Source organism: Anomaloglossus baeobatrachus, chromosome 4 (assembly GCF_048569485.1).
Source record: "Anomaloglossus baeobatrachus isolate aAnoBae1 chromosome 4, aAnoBae1.hap1, whole genome shotgun sequence".
Lineage (NCBI taxonomy): Eukaryota > Metazoa > Chordata > Amphibia > Anura > Aromobatidae > Anomaloglossus > Anomaloglossus baeobatrachus.
Window position 1 is genome coordinate 646154652 of NC_134356.1, and position 16641 is coordinate 646171292.

Here is a 16641-nt window from a genome sequence, read left to right on the forward strand (position 1 = left end):
CTGTTGCACAAAAAGCCATTTGAGCTCATATCGGAAATCATTCTTACCTTCGACTTCCAAATACTTGGTGTCAAGAGACTCAAACCCCTCAATATATTATTGTTGATTTTTGGTACTCAGTGGAAACAAATGTGGCTCTCTAGACAAGATGGAGACAAAATCTCCAAAGAAAAGTGCCACGTGTGAGAATCACAATCATGACCTTAAGAGTTTGAGATTGACGCGCCACCTATTGTGCTAACAAGGAAAGCTTCTGTTGCAAACGTGCAGAAGTTGCTTACTCAAAGAAATAAAGTTCTTTTTTTCCACATCATCGACTACACAGCACAACATTTCCCATATGGTCTAGCGGTTAGGATTCCTGGTTCTCACCCAGGCGGCCCGGGTTCGACTCCCGGTATGGGAATGCAAATTTTTCTGTGCTTGTTTCGACATTCAAAGGCCGACGCAATTGGTTGGCCATTGTGGCCTGTCATTTGACCTAAAATTTCTTTACTTATCCATAAAATATTGGAACTGAATGGTAAAGTTTCTAGGCTCTCCTGCCAAAGATAATGAGTAAACTACATACCGTCTGAGGAAAAAACTTACAATCTTCAGTATATTGAATTGACCTGTTAACTCCAGCTCAAATGAGGCAGGATTCAACTACTAAAATGAAAAACAGCTTTTTAGTGAAGGCAACACTCTTTTTTTTTTTTTTTAAAAACCCTATATGTTTTCTGCAACTCTGTGGAATATCCCATATTAATTAGCAAGCAGTTTTCTTAGTTTACTGGTTCAATTCCTGATAGGGGAGTGCCACTTTTTTCTGCAATAGTTCCTGCATTCAAAGGTCGACACATACCTTGCAGACAAAGTTAGTTTAGATTAAAATTGCTCTTTGCAGCGAAAAATGCTGACCACAAGAGCTTTTAGCCATTCATTCCATTCTTTTGCACAAAAAGCCATTTGAGCTCATATCGGAAATCATTCTTACCTTCGACTTCCAAATACTTGGTGTCAAGAGACTCAAACCCCTCAATATATTATTGTTGATTTTTGATACTCAGTGGAAACAAATGTGGCTCTCTAGACAAGATGGAGACAAAATCTCCAAAGAAAAGTGCCACATGTGAGGATCACAATCATGACCTTAAGAGTTTGAGATTGACGCGCCACCTATTATGCTAACAAGGAAAGCTTCTGTTGCAAACGTGCAGAAGTTGCTTACTCAAAGAAATAAAGTTCTTTTTTTCCATATCATCGACTACACAGCACAACATTTCCCATATGGTCTAGCGGTTAGGATTCCTGGTTCTCACTCAGGCGGCCCGGGTTCGACTCCCGGTATGGGAATGCAAATTTTTCTGTGCTTGTTTCGACATTCAAAGGCCGACGCAATTGGTTGGCGATTGTGGCCTGTCATTTGACCTAAAATTTCCTTACTTATCCATAGAATATTGGAACTGAATGGTAAAGTTTCTAGGCTCTCCTGCCAAAATAATGAGTAAACTACATACCGTCTGAGGAAAAAACTTACAATCTTCAGTATATTGAATTGACCTGTTAACTCCAGCTCAAATGAGGCAGGAATCAACTACTAAAATGAAAAACAGCTTTTTAGTGAAGGCAACACTCTTTTTTTTTTTTTTTTTTTTTAAAACCCTATATGTTTTCTGCAACTCTGTGGAATATCCCATATTAATTAGCAAGCAGTTTTCTTAGTTTACTGGTTCAATTCCTGATAGGGGAGTGCCACTTTTTTCTGCAATAGTTCCTGCATTCAAAGGTCGACACATACCTTGCAGACAAAGTTAGTTTAGATTAAAATTGCTCTTTGCAGCGAAAAATGCTGACAACAAGAGCTTTTAGCCATTCATTCCATTCTGTTGCACAAAAAGCCATTTGAGCTCATATCGGAAATCATTCTTACCTTCGACTTCCAAATACTTGGTGTCAAGAGACTCAAACCCCTCAATATATTATTGTTGATTTTTGGTACTCAGTGGAAACAAATGTGGCTCTCTAGACAAGATGGAGACAAAATCTCCAAAGAAAAGTGCCACATGTGAGGATCACAATTATGACCTTAAGAGTTTGAGATTGACGCGCCACCTATTGTGCTAACAAGGAAAGCTTCTGTTGCAAACGTGCAGAAGTTGCTTACTCAAAGAATTAAAGTTCTTTTTTTCCACATCATCGACTACACAGCACAATATTTCCCATATGGTCTAGCGGTTAGGATTCCTGGTTCTCACCCAGGCGGCCCGGGTTTGACTCCCGGTATGGGAATGCAAATTTTTCTGTGCTTGTTTCGACATTCAAAGGCCGACGCAATTGGTTGGCCATTGTGGCCTGTCATTTGACCTAAAATTTCCTTACTTATCCATAGAATATTGGAACTGAATGGTAAAGTTTCTAGGCTCTCCTGCCAAAGATAATGAGTAAACTACATACCGTCTGAGGAAAAAACTTACAATCTTCAGTATATTGAATTGACCTGTTAACTCCAGCTCAAATGAGGCAGGATTCAACTACTAAAATGAAAAACAGCTTTTTAGTGAAGGCAACACTCTTTTTTTTTTTTTTTTTTTTTAAAAACCCTATATGTTTTCTGCAACTCTGTGGAATATCCCATATTAATTAGCAAGCAGTTTTCTTAGTTTACTGGTTCAATTCCTGATAGGGGAGTGCCACTTTTTTCTGCAATAGTTTCTGCATTCAAAGGTCGACACATACCTTGCAGACAAAGTTAGTTTAGATTAAAATTGCTCTTTGCAGCGAAAAATGCTGACCACAAGAGCTTTTAGCCATTCATTCCATTCTGTTGCACAAAAAGCCATTTGAGCTCATATCGGAAATCATTCTTACCTTCGACTTCCAAATACTTGGTGTCAAGAGACTCAAACCCCTCAATATATTATTGTTGATTTTTGATACTCAGTGGAAACAAATGTGGCTCTCTAGACAAGATAGAGACAAAATCTCCAAAGAAAAGTGCCACATGTGAGGATCACAATTATGACCTTAAGAGTTTGAGATTGACGCGCCACCTATTGTGCTAACAAGGAAAGCTTCTGTTGCAAACGTGCAGAAGTTGCTTACTCAAAGAATTAAAGTTCTTTTTTTCCACATCATCGACTACACAGCACAACATTTCCCATATGGTCTAGCGGTTAGGATTCCTGGTTCTCACCCAGGCGGCCCGGGTTCGACTCCCGGTATGGGAATGCAAATTTTTCTGTGCTTGTTTCGACATTCAAAGGCCGACGCAATTGGTTGGCCATTGTGGCCTGTCATTTGACCTAAAATTTCCTTACTTATCCATAGAATATTGGAACTGAATGGTAAAGTTTCTAGGCTCTCCTGCCAAAGATAATGAGTAAACTACATACCGTCTGAGGAAAAAACTTACAATCTTCAGTATATTGAATTGACCTGTTAACTCCAGCTCAAATGAGGCAGGATTCAACTACTAAAATGAAAAACAGCTTTTTAGTGAAGGCAACACTCTTTTTTTTTTTTTTTTTTAAACCCTATATGTTTTCTGCAACTCTGTGGAATATCCCATATTAATTAGCAAGCAGTTTTCTTAGTTTACTGGTTCAATTCCCGATAGGGGAGTGCCACTTTTTTCTGCAATAGTTCCTGCATTCAAAGGTCGACACATACCTTGCAGACAAAGTTAGTTTAGATTAAAATTGCTCTTTGCAGCGAAAAATGCTGACCACAAGAGCTTTTAGCCATTCATTCCATTCTTTTGCACAAAAAGCCATTTGAGCTCATATCGGAAATCATTCTTACCTTCGACTTCCAAATACTTGGTGTCAAGAGACTCAAACCCCTCAATATATTATTGTTGATTTTTGATACTCAGTGGAAACAAATGTGGCTCTCTAGACAAGATGGAGACAAAATCTCCAAAGAAAAGTGCCACATGTGAGGATCACAATCATGACCTTAAGAGTTTGAGATTGACGCGCCACCTATTATGCTAACAAGGAAAGCTTCTGTTGCAAACATGCAGAAGTTGCTTACTCAAAGAAATAAAGTTCTTTTTTTCCATATCATCGACTACACAGCACAACATTTCCCATATGGTCTAGCGGTTAGGATTCCTGGTTCTCACTCAGGCGGCCCAGGTTCGACTCCCGGTATGGGAATGCAAATTTTTCTGTGCTTGTTTCGACATTCAAAGGCCGACGCAATTGGTTGGCCATTGTGGCCTGTCATTTGACCTAAAATTTCCTTACTTATCCATAGAATATTGGAACTGAATGGTAAAGTTTCTAGGCTCTCCTGCCAAAGATAATGAGTAAACTACATACCGTCTGAGGAAAAAACTTACAATCTTCAGTATATTGAATTGACCTGTTAACTCCAGCTCAAATGAGGCAGGATTCAACTACTAAAATGAAAAACAGCTTTTTAGTGAAGGCAACACTCTTTTTTTTTTTTTTTTTTTTAAACCCTATATGTTTTCTGCAACTCTGTGGAATATCCCATATTAATTAGCAAGCAGTTTTCTTAGTTTACTGGTTCAATTCCCGATAGGGGAGTGCCACTTTTTTCTGCAATAGTTCCTGCATTCAAAGGTCGACACATACCTTGCAGACAAAGTTAGTTTAAATTAAAATTGCTCTTTGCAGCGAAAAATGCTGACCACAAGAGCTTTTAGCCATTCATTCCATTCTTTTGCACAAAAAGCCATTTGAGCTCATATCGGAAATCATTCTTACCTTCGACTTCCAAATACTTGGTGTCAAGAGACTCAAACCCCTCAATATATTATTGTTGATTTTTGATACTCAGTGGAAACAAATGTGGCTCTCTAGACAAGATGGAGACAAAATCTCCAAAGAAAAGTGCCACATGTGAGGATCACAATCATGACCTTAAGAGTTTGAGATTGACGCGCCACCTATTATGCTAACAAGGAAAGCTTCTGTTGCAAACGTGCAGAAGTTGCTTACTCAAAGAAATAAAGTTCTTTTTTCCAACATCATCGACTACACTGCACAACATTTCCCATATGGTCTAGCGGTTAGGATTCCTGGTTCTCACCCAGGCGGCCCGGGTTCAACTCCCGGTATGGGAATGCAAATTTTTCTGTGCTTGTTTCGACATTCAAAGGCCGACGCAATTGGTTGGCCATTGTGGCCTGTCATTTGACCTAAAATTTCCTTACTTATCCATAGAATATTGGAACTGAATGGTAAAGTTTCTAGGCTCTCCTGCCAAAATAATGAGTAAACTACATACCGTCTGAGGAAAAAACTTACAATCTTCAGTATATTGAATTGACCTGTTAACTCCAGCTCAAATGAGGCAGGATTCAACTACTAAAATGAAAAACAGCTTTTTAGTGAAGGCAACACTCTTTTTTTTTTTTTTTTTTTAAAAACCCTATATGTTTTCTGCAACTCTGTGGAATATCCCATATTAATTAGCAAGCAGTTTTCTTAGTTTACTGGTTCAATTCCTGATAGGGGAGTGCCACTTTTTTCTGCAATAGTTCCTGCATTCAAAGGTCGATACATACCTTGCAGACAAAGTTAGTTTAGATTAAAATTGCTCTTTGCAGCGAAAAATGCTGACCACAAGAGCTTTTAGCCATTCATTCCATTCTGTTGCACAAAAAGCCATTTGAGCTCATATCGGAAATCATTCTTACCTTCGACTTCCAAATATTTGGTTTCAAGAGACTCAAACCCCTCAATATATTATTGTTGATTTTTGATACTCAGTGGAAACAAATGTGGCTCTCTAGACAAGATGGAGACAAAATCTCCAAAGAAAAGTGCCACATGTGAGGATCACAATCATGACCTTAAGAGTTTGAGATTGACGCGCCACCTATTATGCTAACAAGGAAAGCTTCTGTTGCAAACGTGCAGAAGTTGCTTATTCAAAGAAATAAAGTTCTTTTTTTCCACATCATCGACTACACAGCACAACATTTCCCATATGGTCTAGCGGTTAGGATTCCTGGTTCTCAGCCAGGCGGGCCGGGTTCGACTCCCGGTATGGGAATGCAAAATTTTCTGTGCTTGTTTCGACATTCAAAGGCCGACGCAATTGGTTGGCCATTGTGGCCTGTCATTTGACCTAAAATTTCCTTACTTATCCATAGAATATTGGAACTGAATGGTAAAGTTTCTAGGCTCTCCTGCCAAAATAATGAGTAAACTACATACCGTCTGAGGAAAAAACTTATAATCTTCAGTATATTGAATTGACCTGTTAACTCCAGCTCAAATGAGGCAGGATTCAACTACTAAAATGAAAAACAGCTTTTTAGTGAAGGCAACACTCTTTTTTTTTTTTTTTTAAAACCCTATATGTTTTCTGCAACTCTGTGGAATATCCCATATTAATTAGCAAGCAGTTTTCTTAGTTTACTGGTTCAATTCCCGATAGGGGAGTGCCACTTTTTTCTGCAATAGTTCCTGCATTCAAAGGTCGACACATACCTTGCAGACAAAGTTAGTTTAGATTAAAATTGCTCTTTGCAGCGAAAAATGCTGACCACAAGAGCTTTTAGCCATTCATTCCATTCTTTTGCACAAAAAGCCATTTGAGCTCATATCGGAAATCATTCTTACCTTCGACTTCCAAATACTTGATGCCAAGAGACTCAAACCCCTCAATATATTATTGTTGATTTTTTGTACTCAGTGGAAACAAATGTGGCTCTCTAGACAAGATGGAGACAAAATCTCCAAAGAAAAATGCCACATGTGAGGATCACAATCATGACCTTAAGAGTTTGAGATTGACGCGCCACCTATTGTGCTAACAAGGAAAGCTTCTGTTGCAAACGTGCAGAAGTTGCTTACTCAAAGAAATAAAGTTCTTTTTTTCCACATCATCGACTACATAGCACAACATTTCTCATATGGTCTAGCGGTTAGGATTCCTGGTTCTCACCCAGGCGGCCCGGGTTCGACTCCCGGTATGGGAATGCAAATTTTTCTGTGCTTGTTTCGACATTCAAAGGCCGACGCAATTGTTTGGCCATTGTGGCCTGTCATTTGACCTAAAATTTCCTTACTTATCCATAGAATATTGGAACTGAATGGTAAAGTTTCTAGGCTCTCCTGCCAAAGATAATGAGTAAACTACATACCGTCTGAGGAAAAAACTTACAATCTTCAGTATATTGAATTGACCTGTTAACTCCAGCTCAAATGAGGCAGGATTCAACTACTAAAATGAAAAACAGCTTTTTAGTGAAGGCAACACTCTTTTTTTTTTTTTAAACCCTATATGTTTTCTGCAACTCTGTGGAATATCCCATATTAATTAGCAAGCAGTTTTCTTAGTTTACTGGTTCAATTCCCGATAGGGGAGTGCCACTTTTTTCTGCAATAGTTCCTGCATTCAAAGGTCGACACATACCTTGCAGACAAAGTTCGTTTAGATTAAAATTGCTCTTTGCAGCGAAAAATGCTGACCACAAGAGCTTTTAGCCATTCATTCCATTCTTTTGCACAAAAAGCCATTTGAGCTCATATCGGAAATCATTCTTACCTTCGACTTCCAAATACTTGGTGTCAAGAGACTCAAACCCCTCAATATATTATTGTTGATTTTTGAAACTCAGTGGAAACAAATGTGGCTCTCTAGACAAGATGGAGACAAAATCTCCAAAGAAAAGTGCCACATGTGAGGATCACAATCATGACCTTAAGAGTTTGAGATTGACGCGCCACCTATTATGCTAACAAGGAAAGCTTCTGTTGCAAACGTGCAGAAGTTGCTTACTCAAAGAAATAAAGTTCTTTTTTTCCACATCATCGACTACACAGCACAACATTTCCCATATGGTCTAGCGGTTAGGATTCCTGGTTCTCAGCCAGGCGGGCCAGGTTCGACTCCCGGTATGGGAATGCAAAATTTTCTGAGCTTGCTTCGACATTCAAAAGCCGACGCAATTGGTTGGCCATTGTGGCCTGTCATTTGACCTAAAATTTCCTTACTTATCCATAGAATATTGGAACTGAATGGTAAAGTTTCTAGGCTCTCCTGCCAAAATAATGAGTAAACTACATACCGTCTGAGGAAAAAACTTACAATCTTCAGTATATTGAATTGACCTGTTAACTCCAGCTCAAATGAGGCAGGATTCAACTACTAAAATGAAAAACAGCTTTTTAGTGAAGGCAACACTCTTTTTTTTTTTTTTTTTTTAAAACCCTATATGCTTTCTGCAACTCTGTGGAATATCCCATATTAATTAGCAAGCAGTTTTCTTAGTTTACTGGTTCAATTCCCGATAGGGGAGTGCCACTTTTTTCTGCAATAGTTCCTGCATTCAAAGGTCGACACATACCTTGCAGACAAAGTTAGTTTAGATTAAAATTGCTCTTTGCAGCGAAAAATGCTGACCACAAGAGCTTTTAGCCATTCATTCCATTCTTTTGCACAAAAAGCCATTTGAGCTCATATCGGAAATCATTCTTACCTTCGACTTCCAAATACTTGATGTCAAGAGACTCAAACCCCTCAATATATTATTGTTGATTTTTTGTACTCAGTGGAAACAAATGTGGCTCTCTAGACAAGATGGAGACAAAATCTCCAAAGAAAAATGCCACATGTGAGGATCACAATCATGACCTTAAGAGTTTGAGATTGACGCGCCACCTATTGTGCTAACAAGGAAAGCTTCTGTTGCAAACGTGCAGAAGTTGCTTACTCAAAGAAATAAAGTTCTTTTTTTCCACATCATCGACTACACAGCACAACATTTCTCATATGGTCTAGCGGTTAGGATTCCTGGTTCTCACCCAGGCGGCCTGGGTTCGACTCCCGGTATGGGAATGCAAATTTTTCTGTGCTTGTTTCGACATTCAAAGGCCGACGCAATTGTTCTGCCATTGTGGCCTGTCATTTGACCTAAAATTTCCTTACTTATCCATAGAATATTGGAACTGAATGGTAAAGTTTCTAGGCTCTCCTGCCAAAGATAATGAGTAAACTACATACCGTCTGAGGAAAAAACTTACAATCTTCAGTATATTGAATTGACCTGTTAACTCCAGCTCAAATGAGGCAGGATTCAACTACTAAAATGAAAAACAGCTTTTTAGTGAAGGCAACACTCTTTTTTTTTTTTTTAAACCCTATATGTTTTCTGCAACTCTGTGGAATATCCCATATTAATTAGCAAGCAGTTTTCTTAGTTTACTGGTTCAATTCCCGATAGGGGAGTGCAACTTTTTTCAAAAATAGTTCCTGCATTCAAAGGTCGATACATACCTTGCAGACAAAGTTAGTTTAGATTAAAATTGCTCTTTGCAGCGAAAAATGCTGACCACAAGAGCTTTTAGCCATTCATTCCATTCTTTTGCACAAAAAGCCATTTGAGCTCATATCGGAAATCATTCTTACCTTCGACTTCCAAATACTTGGTGTCAAGAGACTCAAACCCCTCAATATATTATTGTTGATTTTTGATACTCAGTGGAAACAAATGTGGCTCTCTAGACAAGATGGAGACAATATCTCCAAAGAAAAATGCCACATGTGAGGATCACAATCATGACCTTAAGAGTTTGAGATTGACGCGCCACCTATTGTGCTAACAAGGAAAGCTTCTGTTGCAAACGTGCAGAAGTTGCTTACTCAAAGAAATAAAGTTCTTTTTTTCCACATCATCGACTACACAGCACAACATTTCTCATATGGTCTAGCGGTTAGGATTCCTGGTTCTCACCCAGGCGGCCTGGGTTCGACTCCCGGTATGGGAATGCAAATTTTTCTGTGCTTGTTTCGACATTCAAAGGCCGACGCAATTGTTTGGCCATTGTGGCCTGTCATTTGACCTAAAATTTCCTTACTTATCCATAGAATATTGGAACTGAATGGTAAAGTTTCTAGGCTCTCCTGCCAAAGATAATGAGTAAACTACATACCGTCTGAGGAAAAAACTTACAATCTTCAGTATATTGAATTGACCTGTTAACTCCAGCTCAAATGAGGCAGGATTCAACTACTAAAATGAAAAACAGCTTTTTAGTGAAGGCAACACTCTTTTTTTTTTTTTTTTTTTTTTTTTTAAAACCCTATATGTTTTCTGCAACTCTGTGGAATATCCCATATTAGTTAGCAAGCAGTTTTCTTAGTTTACTGGTTCAATTCCTGATAGGGGAGTGCCACTTTTTTCTGCAATAGTTTCTGCATTCAAAGGTCGACACATACCTTGCAGACAAAGTTAGTTTAGATTAAAATTGCTCTTTGCAGCGAAAAATGCTGACCACAAGAGCTTTTAGCCATTCATTCCATTCTGTTGCACAAAAAGCCATTTGAGCTCATATCGGAAATCATTCTTACCTTCGACTTCCAAATACTTGGTGTCAAGAGACTCAAACCCCTCAATATATTATTGTTGATTTTTGATACTCAGTGGAAACAAATGTGGCTCTCTAGACAAGATGGAGACAAAATCTCCAAAGAAAAGTGCCACATGTGAGGATCACAATTATGACCTTAAGAGTTTGAGATTGACGCGCCACCTATTGTGCTAACAAGGAAAGCTTCTGTTGCAAACGTGCAGAAGTTGCTTACTCAAAGAAATAAAGTTCTTTTTTTCCACATCATCGACTTCACAGCACAACATTTCCCATATGGTCTAGCGGTTAGGATTCCTGGTTCTCACCCAGGTGGCCCGGGTTTGACTCCCGGTATGGGAATGCAAATTTTTCTGTGCTTGTTTCGACATTCAAAGGCCGACGAAATTGGTTGGCCATTGTGGCCTGTCATTTGACCTAAAATTTCCTTACTTATCCATAGAATATTGGAACTGAATGGTAAAGTTTCTAGGCTCTCCTGCCAAAATAATGAGTAAACTACATACCGTCTGAGGAAAAAACTTACAATCTTCAGTATATTGAATTGACCTGTTAACTCCAGCTCAAATGAGGCAGGATTCAACTACTAAAATGAAAAACAGCTTTTTATTGAAGGCAACACTCTTTTTTTTTTTTTTTTTAAAACCCTATATGTTTTCTGCAACTCTGTGGAATATCCCATATTAGTTAGCAAGCAGTTTTCTTAGTTTACTGGTTCAATTCCTGATAGGGGAGTGCCACTTTTTTCTGCAATAGTTTCTGCATTCAAAGGTCGACACATACCTTGCAGACAAAGTTAGTTTAGATTAAAATTGCTCTTTGCAGCGAAAAATGCTGACCACAAGAGCTTTTAGCCATTCATTCCATTCTGTTGCACAAAAAGCCATTTGAGCTCATATCGGAAATCATTCTTACCTTCGACTTCCAAATACTTGGTGTCAAGAGACTCAAACCCCTCAATATATTATTGTTGATTTTTGATACTCAGTGGAAACAAATGTGGCTCTCTAGACAAGATGGAGACAAAATCTCCAAAGAAAAGTGCCACATGTGAGGATCACAATTATGACCTTAAGAGTTTGAGATTGACGCGCCACCTATTGTGCTAACAAGGAAAGCTTCTGTTGCAAACGTGCAGAAGTTGCTTACTCAAAGAAATAAAGTTCTTTTTTTCCACATCATCGACTTCATAGCACAACATTTCCCATATGGTCTAGCGGTTAGGATTCCTGGTTCTCACCCAGGCGGCCCGGGTTTGACTCCCGGTATGGGAATGCAAATTTTTCTGTGCTTGTTTCGACATTCAAAGGCCGACGAAATTGGTTGGCCATTGTGGCCTGTCATTTGACCTAAAATTTCCTTACTTATCCATAGAATATTGGAACTGAATGGTAAAGTTTCTAGGCTCTCCTGCCAAAATAATGAGTAAACTACATACCGTCTGAGGAAAAAACTTACAATCTTCAGTATATTGAATTGACCTGTTAACTCCAGCTCAAATGAGGCAGGATTCAACTACTAAAATGAAACACAGCTTTTTATTGAAGGCAACACTCTTTTTTTTTTTTTTTTTAAAACCCTATATGTTTTCTACAACTCTGTGGAATATCCCATATTAATTAGCAAGCAGTTTTCTTAGTTTACTGGTTCAATTCCCGATAGGGGAGTGCCACTTTTTTCTGCAATAGTTCCTGCATTCAAAGGTCGATACATACCTTGCAGACAAAGTTAGTTTAGATTAAAATTGCTCTTTGCAGCGAAAAATGCTGACCACAAGAGCTTTAGCCATTCATTCCATTCTTTTGCACAAAAGCCATTTGAGCTCATATCGGAAATCATTCTTACCTTCGACTTCCAAATACTTGGTGTCAAGAGACTCAAACCCCTCAATATATTATTGTTGATTTTTGATACTCAGTGGAAACAAATGTGGCTCTCTAGACAAGATGGAGACAAAATCTCCAAAGAAAAGTGCCACATGTGAGGATCACAATTATGACCTTAAGAGTTTGAGATTGACGCGCCACCTATTGTGCTAACAAGGAAAGCTTCTGTTGCAAACGTGCAGAAGTTGCTTACTCAAAGAAATAAAGTTCTTTTTTTCCACATCATCGACTTCACAGCACAACATTTCCCATATGGTCTAGCGGTTAGGATTCCTGGTTCTCACCCAGGCGGCCCGGGTTCGACTCCCGGTATGGGAATGCAAATTTTTCTGTGCTTGTTTCGACATTCAAAGGCCGACGAAATTGGTTGGCCATTGTGGCCTGTCATTTGACCTAAAATTTCCTTACTTATCCATAGAATATTGGAACTGAATGGTAAAGTTTCTAGGCTCTCCTGCCAAAATAATGAGTAAACTACATACCGTCTGAGGAAAAAACTTACAATCTTCAGTATATTGAATTGACCTGTTAACTCCAGCTCAAATGAGGCAGGATTCAACTACTAAAATGAAAAACAGATTTTTAGTGAAGGCAACACTCTTTTTTTTTTTTTTTTTTTTAAAACCCTATATGTTTTCTGCAACTCTGTGGAATATCCCATATTAATTAGCAAGCAGTTTTCTTAGTTTACTGGTTCAATTCCTGATAGGGGAGTGCCACTTTTTTCTGCAATAGTTTCTGCATTCAAAGGTCGACACATACCTTGCAGACAAAGTTAGTTTAGATTAAAATTGCTCTTTGCAGCGAAAAATGCTGACCACAAGAGCTTTTAGCCATTCATTCCATTCTGTTGCACAAAAAGCCATTTGAGCTCATATCGGAAATCATTCTTACCTTCGACTTCCAAATACTTGGTGTCAAGAGACTCAAACCCCTCAATATATTATTGTTGATTTTTGATACTCAGTGGAAACAAATGTGGCTCTCTAGACAAGATGGAGACAAAATCTCCAAAGAAAAGTGCCACATGTGAGGATCACAATTATGACCTTAAGAGTTTGAGATTGACGCGCCACCTATTGTGCTAACAAGGAAAGCTTCTGTTGCAAACGTGCAGAAGTTGCTTACTCAAAGAAATAAAGTTCTTTTTTTCCACATCATCGACTTCACAGCACAACATTTCCCATATGGTCTAGCGGTTAGGATTCCTGGTTCTCACCCAGGTGGCCCGGGTTTGACTCCCGGTATGGGAATGCAAATTTTTCTGTGCTTGTTTCGACATTCAAAGGCCGACGAAATTGGTTGGCCATTGTGGCCTGTCATTTGACCTAAAATTTCCTTACTTATCCATAGAATATTGGAACTGAATGGTAAAGTTTCTAGGCTCTCCTGCCAAAATAATGAGTAAACTACATACCGTCTGAGGAAAAAACTTACAATCTTCAGTATATTGAATTGACCTGTTAACTCCAGCTCAAATGAGGCAGGATTCAACTACTAAAATGAAAAACAGCTTTTTATTGAAGGCAACACTCTTTTTTTTTTTTTTTTTAAAACCCTATATGTTTTCTGCAACTCTGTGGAATATCCCATATTAGTTAGCAAGCAGTTTTCTTAGTTTACTGGTTCAATTCCTGATAGGGGAGTGCCACTTTTTTCTGCAATAGTTTCTGCATTCAAAGGTCGACACATACCTTGCAGACAAAGTTAGTTTAGATTAAAATTGCTCTTTGCAGCGAAAAATGCTGACCACAAGAGCTTTTAGCCATTCATTCCATTCTGTTGCACAAAAAGCCATTTGAGCTCATATCGGAAATCATTCTTACCTTCGACTTCCAAATACTTGGTGTCAAGAGACTCAAACCCCTCAATATATTATTGTTGATTTTTGATACTCAGTGGAAACAAATGTGGCTCTCTAGACAAGATGGAGACAAAATCTCCAAAGAAAAGTGCCACATGTGAGGATCACAATTATGACCTTAAGAGTTTGAGATTGACGCGCCACCTATTGTGCTAACAAGGAAAGCTTCTGTTGCAAACGTGCAGAAGTTGCTTACTCAAAGAAATAAAGTTCTTTTTTTCCACATCATCGACTTCATAGCACAACATTTCCCATATGGTCTAGCGGTTAGGATTCCTGGTTCTCACCCAGGCGGCCCGGGTTTGACTCCCGGTATGGGAATGCAAATTTTTCTGTGCTTGTTTCGACATTCAAAGGCCGACGAAATTGGTTGGCCATTGTGGCCTGTCATTTGACCTAAAATTTCCTTACTTATCCATAGAATATTGGAACTGAATGGTAAAGTTTCTAGGCTCTCCTGCCAAAATAATGAGTAAACTACATACCGTCTGAGGAAAAAACTTACAATCTTCAGTATATTGAATTGACCTGTTAACTCCAGCTCAAATGAGGCAGGATTCAACTACTAAAATGAAACACAGCTTTTTATTGAAGGCAACACTCTTTTTTTTTTTTTTTTTAAAACCCTATATGTTTTCTACAACTCTGTGGAATATCCCATATTAATTAGCAAGCAGTTTTCTTAGTTTACTGGTTCAATTCCCGATAGGGGAGTGCCACTTTTTTCTGCAATAGTTCCTGCATTCAAAGGTCGACACATACCTTGCAGACAAAGTTAGTTTAGATTAAAATTGCTCTTTGCAGCGAAAAATGCTGACCACAAGAGCTTTTAGCCATTCATTCCATTCTGTTGCACAAAAAGCCATTTGAGCTCATATCGGAAATCATTCTTACCTTCGACTTCCAAATACTTGGTGTCAAGAGACTCAATCCCCTCAATATATTATTGTTGATTTTTGATACTCAGTGGAAACAAATGTGGCTCTCTAGACAAGATGGAGACAAAATCTCCAAAGAAAAGTGCCACATGTGAGGATCACAATTATGACCTTAAGAGTTTGAGATTGACGCGCCACCTATTGTGCTAACAAGGAAAGCTTCTGTTGCAAACGTGCAGAAGTTGCTTACTCAAAGAATTAAAGTTCTTTTTTTCCACATCATCGACTACACAGCACAACATTTCCCATATGGTCTAGCGGTTAGGATTCCTGGTTCTCACCCAGGCGGCCCGGGTTCGACTCCCGGTATGGGAATGCAAATTTTTCTGTGCTTGTTTCGACATTCAAAGGCCGACGCAATTGGTTGGCCATTGTGGCCTGTCATTTGACCTAAAATTTCCTTACTTATCCATAGAATATTGGAACTGAATGGTAAAGTTTCTAGGCTCTCCTGCCAAAATAATGAGTAAACTACATACCGTCTGATGAAAAAACTTACAATCTTCAGTATATTGAATTGACCTGTTAACTCCAGCTCAAATGAGGCAGGATTCAACTACTAAAATGAAAAACAGCTTTTTAGTGAAGGCAACACTCTTTTTTTTTTTTTAAACCCTATATGTTTTCTACAACTCTGTGGAATATCCCATATTAATTAGCAAGCAGTTTTCTTAGTTTACTGGTTCAATTCCCGATAGGGGAGTGCCACTTTTTTCTGCAATAGTTCCTGCATTCAAAGGTCGACACATACCTTGCAGACAAAGTTAGTTTAGATTAAAATTGCTCTTTGCAGCGAAAAATGCTGACCACAAGAGCTTTTAGCCATTCATTCCATTCTTTTGCACAAAAAGCCCTTTGAGCTCATATCGGAAATCATTCTTACCTTCGACTTCCAAATACTTGGTGTCAAGAGACTCAAACCCCTCAATATATTATTGTTGATTTTTGATACTCAGTGGAAACAAATGTGGCTCTCTAGACAAGATGGAGACAAAATCTCCAAAGAAAAGTGCCACATGTGAGGATCACAATCATGACCTTAAGAGTTTGAGATTGACGCGCCACCTATTGTGCTAACAAGGAAAGCTTCTGTTGCAAACATGCAGAAGTTGCTTACTCAAAGAAATAAAGTTCTTTTTTTCCACATCATCGACTACACAGCACAACATTTCTCATATGGTCTAGCGGTTAGGATTCCTGGTTCTCACCCAGGCGGCCTGGGTTCGACTCCCGGTATGGGAATGCAAATTTTTCTGTGCTTGTTTCGACATTCAAAGGCCGACGCAATTGTTTGGCCATTGTGGCCTGTCATTTGACCTAAAATTTCCTTACTTATCCATAGAATATTGGAACTGAATGGTAAAGTTTCTAGGCTCTCCTGCCAAAGATAATGAGTAAACTACATACCGTTTGAGGAAAAAACTTACAATCTTCAGTATATTGAATTGACCTGTTAACTCCAGCTCAAATGAGGCAGGATTCAACTACTAAAATGAAAAACAGCTTTTTAGTGAAGGCAACACTCTTTTTTTTTTTTAAACCCTATTTGTTTTCTGCAACTCTGTGGAATATCCCATATTAATTAGCAAGCAGTTTTCTTAGTTTACTGGTTCAAT

The 16641-nt window shown here is 38.6% G+C and overlaps 4 non-coding genes across 4 annotated transcripts; all 4 read left to right on the forward strand.

Annotated features, from left to right (window-relative positions):
• The first annotated feature begins 334 nt into the window (after positions 1–334).
• TRNAE-CUC (transfer RNA glutamic acid (anticodon CUC)) lies at positions 335–406 on the forward strand. The gene has a single exon. It is a non-coding gene; the product is annotated as a tRNA-Glu (tRNA).
• Positions 407–3140: 2734 nt separating this feature from the next.
• Positions 3141–3212, forward strand: TRNAE-CUC (transfer RNA glutamic acid (anticodon CUC)). Its single transcript has one exon. It is a non-coding gene; the product is annotated as a tRNA-Glu (tRNA).
• Positions 3213–12469: 9257 nt separating this feature from the next.
• TRNAE-CUC (transfer RNA glutamic acid (anticodon CUC)) lies at positions 12470–12541 on the forward strand. The gene has a single exon. It is a non-coding gene; the product is annotated as a tRNA-Glu (tRNA).
• A 2727-nt stretch (positions 12542–15268) lies between these two features.
• Positions 15269–15340, forward strand: TRNAE-CUC (transfer RNA glutamic acid (anticodon CUC)). The gene has a single exon. It is a non-coding gene; the product is annotated as a tRNA-Glu (tRNA).
• The last annotated feature ends 1301 nt before the right edge of the window (positions 15341–16641 follow it).